General features: G+C 36.3%; 1 long non-coding RNA gene across 1 annotated transcript in view; it reads left to right on the top strand.

Moving 5' to 3' along the window:
* Positions 1-3: 3 nt before the first annotated feature.
* LOC116593123 overlaps positions 4-8,707 on the top strand; it is a 142,627-nt gene continuing 133,923 nt past the window's right edge. Inside the window, exons 1-2 of the long non-coding RNA XR_004286761.1 lie at positions 4-114; positions 289-409. This is a non-coding gene — a long non-coding RNA (uncharacterized LOC116593123). The remainder of the gene's footprint in view (positions 115-288; positions 410-8,707) is intronic.

Below are 8,707 nucleotides of genomic sequence, written 5' to 3'. Positions count from 1 at the left end.
CGCTGGACCCCAGCGGCAGGATATCCAAGCCCGCCAATCCGCAAACGCCCAACGCCAAGTCAGCTCCGGGCCTTCTCACCCCAAACAAGGGACTGTGGAGCCCTAGTCCTTACAGTATTTTCCATTTTCTCTTCTTTGCTCTTTATTGTGGTAGAAAAGCTTCTTGCCTTCTGCCCCATACTGTGGGTCTCTGAAAGGAGACTGTCCGCTTCCAGAAGTCTTAGATAAGATTGGTTTCTATCATCAAAATGCATTTTTTAGTCTTTTTTCTTTTTTTTTTTTTTTAAGTTTTTGACCAGGAGGAATGGGATCTGAGGCTGCCTGCTAACGGGAGGAGGAGACTGACCCGGGAGGTGCCCGCGGCTGACCCCTTTTGAGTTCTTCATTCTGGTCATACCGAGGACCCCGGGTAAGTGTGTCGGGTTTGAGCGCAGCACCCTTGTGTGCAGCTGTCCTACCCAAACAAACTTAATTTAAAACTACCTTCCATCTTGTTCCCAGAAAGGTTCTGGAACCCTGGGAATGTTCCCAAGGTTTATTAATATTCTTAGAAAGGTTCTGGGTTCTTTAAGTTTCCAGAGATTGTTAAAATATAAAATATGAAATATAAATGATTAAATATGTATGTAAAATAGCTGTACAGAGGGAAAAATATGATTGATGAGAAAAAAACAAGAGTCAATGCTCTATATAAGATAGGGTGAATATTCCTGTCTTCCTGATTTGAGGGGTTTTGTCAGGAATGTTTCTTGGATATTGTTAAAAGGGTTTCTGTTTATTAAGTTGATTTTTGTTCATTTTTAGTTTGTTATATGGTGAATTGTATCAATTGACTTATGAATGCTAAATATACCTTGTATTTCTGGGGATAAAACCTATTTGATAATAATTTACTATTTTTATTGTTGGACTCCACTGGCTAAAAGTTTGTATATAATTTTGGATCTACATTCATGAAGGAGATTGTTCTGTACTTTGTAATATATTTGACTGGTTTGGTTTTCGGGTAATTCTGGTTCCATAATATAAATTGAGAAGTATTCCCTCTTCCTAAATTATGTCTAAGAGTTTCTGTAGGATCACTATTAATTCTGCAAATATTTGATACTATTTAATAGTTAAGAAACTAGTTGGGAAGTTTTCTTTGAGGGTTAATAATTTCACTACAGATTCACTTTCCTTAAGACAGGGCTATTCAGATTTTCTGTAACTTCTCTAGTGAGCTGTGGTATTTCTGTCTTTAAAGAAATTTGTTCATTTCATCTAAGTTGTCAACTGGCTGAAATAATTATTAATATCCCTTTAACATCCTTTTTAATATCTGTAAAATCTAGGGTGATGTAACCTCTCTCATTACAGATGTTGTCAATTTGAGTCTTCTTTTTCTGGATCATGCTGGCTAGAATTTGTCAATTTTATTGATCATCTCTAAGAGCCACCTTTTCATTTCATAGTTTCTATTGTTTTCATTTTCTGTGTCATCGATTTCACCATAGTCTTTATTATTTAACTTATTCTAATTCTTATGACTTTGATCTTTTGCTTGTTTAAGGTGAAAGTTGAAGTCATTTGTTTTGAGACCTTTCTTCATTTCTTAAATATGCATTCCATGCTACAAAATACCAAGTACTGGTGTGCCTGGGTGGCTCAGTGTAAGGTTAAAGCCTCTGCCTTCAGCTCAGGTCATGATCCCAGGGTCCTGGGATTGAACCCTGCATCAGACTCTCTGCTCAGCGGGGAGCCTGCTTGCTCCTTTCTCTCTGCCTGCCTCTCTGCCTACTTGCGATCTTTGTCAAATAAATAAAAAAAAATTCTTTAAAAAAATAAAATAAATAAAATAAAATACCAAGTACTGCTTTAGCTGTGTTAAAATATTTTCTGAGGCACGTTAAAATTTTTAGAAGTTTATTTGATGGAACTTCTGTTTGTGGGGCTGCACCAAACCGAAAGTGGTTAGCAGCGCTCCTTGGGCAGGAGCTGGGCCAAGGCTTTTACAGACCAAATGCAGAACTAAAGCAAGGAAATTATTTGATTGGCTATAGCTTAAGTGGTTGGCTTATTTAGGAAGGAATAGTTGGCCACTGCGGTTTGTTCTTAAGTTTTGTTTTTTGGGATACAAGTGTGTTTAAAGGACTTTATTCTGGCTTCCTTCTGTTTGCTTACCAAGGCTACCAAAACATTAATGCCACCTCAGCCTCCTTTACATAATAACTTTAACAGCTAACACAGTTTTTGACATGTGTTTTCATTTTAACTTCGGTTCGAAATATTTTCCAAGGTTTTGATTTTTATTTTGGCCTGTGGATTTAGACTTGACTTATTAGGGTTTAAATGCTTGGGGAATTTCCAAACATCCATGTATTTGAATATGTTCTTTTTAATTTCATGAAGTTTGAAATATCTTCGGTGTTTCTAGGAATTTTTCTTTTCCACTTATGTATTATTTAGAAGTTATTTCAGTCCTTTGAAATGTGTTGAGACTTACATGGCTTAGCATATGGTCTATCTTGGTTAAACTGTGTAGATTTGATAATTTTCATGCTGCAATTGTAGTACCTAGTATTGTATAAATATCAACTAAGTCAATATGTCAATAGTGTTTTTCAGATAATTTATGTCATTACCAATTTTTAAAATTGAATCCTGAAAGATAGGTTTAAATTCCTATAACTGTGAGTATAAAATTGTTTATTTTTCCTTTAACTCTCTCAAATTCTGCTTCATATACATATTTACACATTCATTTACATTTACTACTTCTGGCTGAGTTGACTCTTTAATACGCATTATTATTTGATGCTTTTTTTTTTTCTTCTTTCCTGGTGATCCAGGTCATTTTTGTTATCATCTTCCTTCAGCCTTGAGAACCTTCTTCGTTACCTCTTGTGTTTCAGGTGTGCCAATGACCAATTCTGTCATCTTTATTTTGTCTGAAAATGTTTTTATTTTGCCTTTATTCTTAGAGTGTTTTCACAGGATATGGAAAGGTTGATTATTTTTTCCCAGTATTTTCAAGTGTACTGGCCTCCATATTTTTTTGACAAGAAGTCAGCAGTCATTCAAGTGATTGTTCCCCTGTATGAAATCTATCATTTTTGGCTACTTTTAAGATAGTCTCCTTATATTTCTTTCTGTCACTTTGATTACTTATGCATACCATGGTTTTCTTTTTTTTTTTTTTTTTAAGATTCTATCTATTTATTTGACAGAGAGAGAAAGATCACAAGTAGGCAGAGAAGCAAACAGAGATAGAGGGGGAAGCAGGCTCCCTGCTGAGCAGAGAGCCCAACATGGGGCTTGATCCCAGGACCCTGAGATCATGACCTGAGCTGAAGGCAGAGGCTTAATCCACTGAGCCACCCAGGAGCCCCAACATGGTTTTCTTCATATGGATCTTGTTCACTGAGTTTCTTAAACCAACAGACCTATCTGTATCTTTGAAAAAAAAAAATTGGTTTTTATATTTTAACATATTGAAATATATTTTCTATTCATTTTCTCTCTTCACCTTCCACTACTCCTCTTAAACATATGTTATGCATTGTCTTAAATTACCTCAAATTTGTTTGGTATTGATCAAATGGTTGAAAGCATGGAAGTGAGTTCAATCTATCCTCCTGCTAGAAGTTGTTGAAAAGGAAGATCACCCTACACCTTCCATGTTTTAACTCTCCTTTCAGAATCATCTTACTTAGATTTATTCATGAGTGCCTACATCTCCTTTTATTTTCTCCAAAGATTGTAGTTCTTATCTGTGGAAAGGCATGTAATAGTGGATGTTTACTGCAGAAAGGCATAAAATACTAGGTGTTTATTCAATTTTAATGAAAATAGAAATCTTATCAAATAATTTTTGAAACTTGTGCTAGTGTAATTCATATGGGGAAATTTTAATATTTTCTTAGAACCATTAAAAATCTCTATTAAAAATCTCTATGGAATAAACCCTTTAATCACACCATACAAAAAAATTATCTTGAAACAGGTATTCATCCTGAACACAGATGCTTAAAACTTAAAATTTATGTAAAGAATCAAAGGGGATAATCCTCATGATGTTAGGATAGATAAAGGTCATTATAAAAAAGAAATACCATTAAAGAAAATATAAGAATTTTATAAATATGTACTAGCTAGTGTCCAAGAAAGTCCTAGTTATCATCTGGTATTTCCTGATAGTCACAATCTTATGTAAGATCTCTTACATTGTACTGATGTTGATATATTAGACCAATAGGTTATGACAGAAGTGATCAAAAGTCATTTTCTGGTTCTTTGAAATAATTAATAAGATTGATAAACCCTTAGCCAGACTTATAAGAAATAAAAGAGAAAGTACCCAAATTAATAAAATCATGAATAAAAGAGGAGAGATCACAACCAATACCAAAGAAATACAAAAAAATTATAAGAAAATATTATGAGCAATTATACACCGGGAAATTTGACAATCTGGAAGAAATGGGTGCATTCCTAGAGACAATAGATAGATATAAACTACTACCAAAACTGAACCAGGAAGAAATAGAAAACCTGAACAGACCCATAACCAGTAAGGAGATTGAAGAAGTCATTAAAAATCTCCCAACAAAGAAGAGGAGTCCAGGGCCAGATGGCTTCCCAGAGGAATTCTTCCAAACATTTAAAAAAGAATTAATACCAATTCTACTGAAACTGTTGCAAAAAATAGAAATGGAAGGAAAACTTCCAAACTCATTTTATGAGGCCAGCATTACCTTGATCCCCAAACCAGACAAAGACCCCATCAAAAAGGAGAATTACGGACCAATATCCTTGATGAACATGGATGTGAAAATTCTCACCAAAATACTAGCCAATAGCATCCAGCAGTACACTAAAAGGATTATTCATCACGACCAAGTGCAGTTTACTCCTGGGCTGCAAGGTTAACTCAACATCTGCAAACCGATCAATGTGATACGATACATTAATAAAAGAAAGAAAAAAACTCTCAATAGATGCTGAAAAAGCATTTGACAAAATACACCATTCTTTCTTGATCAGAACTCTTCAAAGTGTAGGGATAAAGAGTACATATGTCAATATCATCAAAGCCATCTATGAAAAACCCACAGCAAATATCATTCTCAATGGGGAAAAACTGAGAGCTTTTCCCCTAAGGTCAGGAACATGGCAGGGCTGTCAACTATCACCACTTATACTCAGCATAGTACTAGAAGTCCTAGCCTCAGCAGTCAGACAACAACAACAAAAAAAATAAAAGGCATCTGAATCAGTAAAGAAGTTTAACTCTCACTCTTTGCAGATGATATAATACTTTATGTGGACAACCCAACGACTCCACTCCAAAACTGCTGGAACTATACAGGAATTCAGTAAAGTGTCAAGATACAATATCAATGCACAGAAATCAGTTGCATTTCTATACACCAACAGCAAGGCAACAGAAAGAGAAATTAAGGAGTAGATCCCATTTATAACTGCACCCAAAATCATAAGGTACCTAGGAATAAACCTAACCAAAGAGACAAAGAATTTGTACTCAGAAAACTATAAAGTACTCATGAAAGAAACTGAGGAAGACACAAAGAAATGGAAAAATGTTCCATGCTCCTGGATTGGAAGAACAAATATTGTGAAAATGTCTATGCTACCTAAGGCAATCTACATATTTAATGCAATCCCTATCAAAATACCACCAACTTTTTCCAAAGAAATGGAGCAAATAATCCTAAAATTTATATGGAACCAGAAAAGACCCCAGGTAGCCAGAGGAATGCTGAAAAAGAAAACCAAAGTTGGTGGCATCCCAAATCCAGACTTCAAGCTCTATTACAAAGCTGTAATCATCGAGACAGTATGGTACTGACACCAAAACAGACACATAGATCAATGGAACAGAATAGAGAGCCCAGAAATGGACCCTCAACCCTATGGTCCACTAATCTTTGACAAAGCAGGAAAGATTGTCCAATACTAAACAGTCTCTTCAACCAGTGGTCTTGGGAAAATTGGTCAGCCACATGCAGAGGAATGAAACTGGATCATTTCCTCACACCACACACAAAATTCAACTCAAAATGGGTGAAAGACCTCAGTGGGAGACAGAAATCCATCCAAATCCTTGAGGAGAACACAGGCAGCAACCACTTTTACCTCAGCCTCAGGAACTTCTTCCTAGAAACATTGACACAGGCAAGGGAAGCAAGGGCAAAAATGAACTATTGGGACTTCATCAAGATGAAAAGCTTTTGCACAGCAAAGGAAACAGTCAACAAAACCAAAAGACAACTGACAGAATGGGAGAAGATATTTGCAAATGATATATCAGATAAAGGGCTAGTATCCAAAATCTAAAAGAACTTATCAAACACAACACCCAAAGAATAAATAATCCAATCAAGAAATGGGCAGAAGACATGAACAGACATTTCTGCAAAGAAGACATCCAGATGGCCAACAGATGCATGAATAAGTGCTCAACATCACTGAGCATCACGGAAATGCAAATCAAAACCAGAGTGAGATACCACCTCACACCCCTCAGAATGGCTAAAATTAACAAGTCAGGAAAAGACAGATGTTGGCAAGGATACAGAGAAAGGGGAACCCTCTTATGCTGTTGGTAGAAATGCAAGCTGGTGAAGCCACTCTGGAAAACAGTATGGAGCTTCCTCAAAAAGTTGGAAATAGAGCTCCTATATGACCCAGCAATTCCACTACTGGGTAATAGCCCTAAAGATACAAAGGTAGTAATCTGAAGGGACACGTGCACCCGAATGTTTATAGCAACAATGTCCACAATAGCCAAACTATGGAAAGAACATAGTTGTCCATCAACAGATGAATGGATAAAGATAGGTGGTATATATGCATAGTGGAATACTATGCAGCCATCAAAAATTTTTTAAAAGAAACCTTGCCATTTGCAATGACATGGATGGAACTGGAGGGTATTATGCTAAGTTAAATAAGGCAATCAAGAAAATTATATTATCTCTCTGATATGAGGAATTTGAGAGGCAGGGCATGGGTTCATGGGAGGTTGGGGTGGAAAAAATGAAACAAGGTGGGATCAGGAGGGAGACAAACCATACAAGACTCTTAATCTCAAGAAACAAATGGAGGGTTGCTGGGGTATGGAGGGTAGGGATAGGGTGGCTGGGTTATGGACATTGGGGAGGGTATGTGCTATGGTGAGTGCTGCGGAATGTATAAGCCTGATGATTCACAGATCTGTACTCCTGGGAAAAAATAATATCTGTTAATATAAAACTAAAAAGATAATAAATAAAGGATTCTTACTGCTAAAAGAAAAAGGCCGTTTTCTGAGACTAAGTTATATCAGATACTATAATTTCCATCTTGCTAATTTGGTTTCATACTCTTGCCCTCTTTGTTTTCTGTTCTTTCTCTCTCTATATCTCTCTCCCTAATTTCAGAAAATTGAGTTTCCTTGCTATAAGCAACCCTATGGAAGAGTCCACATAGAAGGAACTAGAAACAATAGCCATGTGAGTGAGATCAGAAATACATTCTTCAGAGCCAGCAAAAACCAGTAGCTTTTCTGCAATCTCATGAGAGATCCTGCTCCTGAAACATCTACCTAGCTGCTCATAGATTACTAATCCTTGCAACTGTGTAAGATGATAAGTGTTGTTGATTTAAGCTACTAAATCAAGAAAAGTCTGTAAGTTATACAGCAATAGATAACTAACAAATGAGGTTTCATAAACAAAAAATTATGTTACTTTAAAGACACTAATAAACAAATGAAAAGGCAGGTCACAAATTGTGAAAAATGACGCACGATAAGTATATGTGACAAAAGTCTTATAATTAGAATATAAAACAGTCTCTTTTGACAAAAACCCAATTTTTAAAAAATGGACAAAAAATTGGACACTTCACCAAAAAGATATTCAAGTGGACATGAGGAGATACCCACCATCATTTGCTTCAGGAAAGAAAAATAAAATCCCACTGAGATACCACTCATCACCCACTAAAATAGCTAAGTTTTAAAGGCTGACAAAACCATATGTTGGGTAGGACATGGAACAACTGGACCTTCCTTTTACTAGGAATTTAAATGGGCAAACACTCTTGAAAACTCTTTAGTGATTTCTTGAAAAGTTAAAATACACTTCCATATGGCCCAGGAATTTCTCTACTAGGTATTTACCTGAAGTAATTGAAAACAATGTCTAAAAAACACCCCATATGTTGACACCTGGGTGGCTAAGTTGCTTAAGCATCTGCCTTCAGCCTCAGTTATCATCTCTGGGTCCTGGGATAGAACCGCTCTTTGAGCTCCCTGCTCAGCAGGAAGTCTGCTTCTCCCTCTCTTTTTGCCCACACTTGTGCTCATTCTCCTCCTCTAGCTCCCTCTCTCTCTCTCAAATAAATAAAATCTTTAAAAAGTAATAATGAATGAATAAATAAATAAATAGTAGTTCAAATACTTGAGATAAACATCAAATGCAAACCTAGTTAGACATTTTTTCTAAGGCTATATTCTTATTATTAAAGTCCTATTATAAAGGTCTAAGACTGGGGGAGGACAAGATGGCGGGGAAGTAGGAGGAGGTGCCTTTTAAACCTGTACCCTAAAGTGAGCTGATTACTAACCAAAGAACTCCGATCACCCATGAAATCAGCCTGAGATCAGAACTATACACGTCTGGATCTCTACAGGGGCAGAAGACACCAGTGGGCAGGTAAA

Source organism: Mustela erminea, chromosome 6 (assembly GCF_009829155.1).
Source record: "Mustela erminea isolate mMusErm1 chromosome 6, mMusErm1.Pri, whole genome shotgun sequence".
NCBI classification, from domain to species: domain Eukaryota; kingdom Metazoa; phylum Chordata; class Mammalia; order Carnivora; family Mustelidae; genus Mustela; species Mustela erminea.
This window is presented reverse-complemented; position numbering and strand designations above follow the sequence as displayed.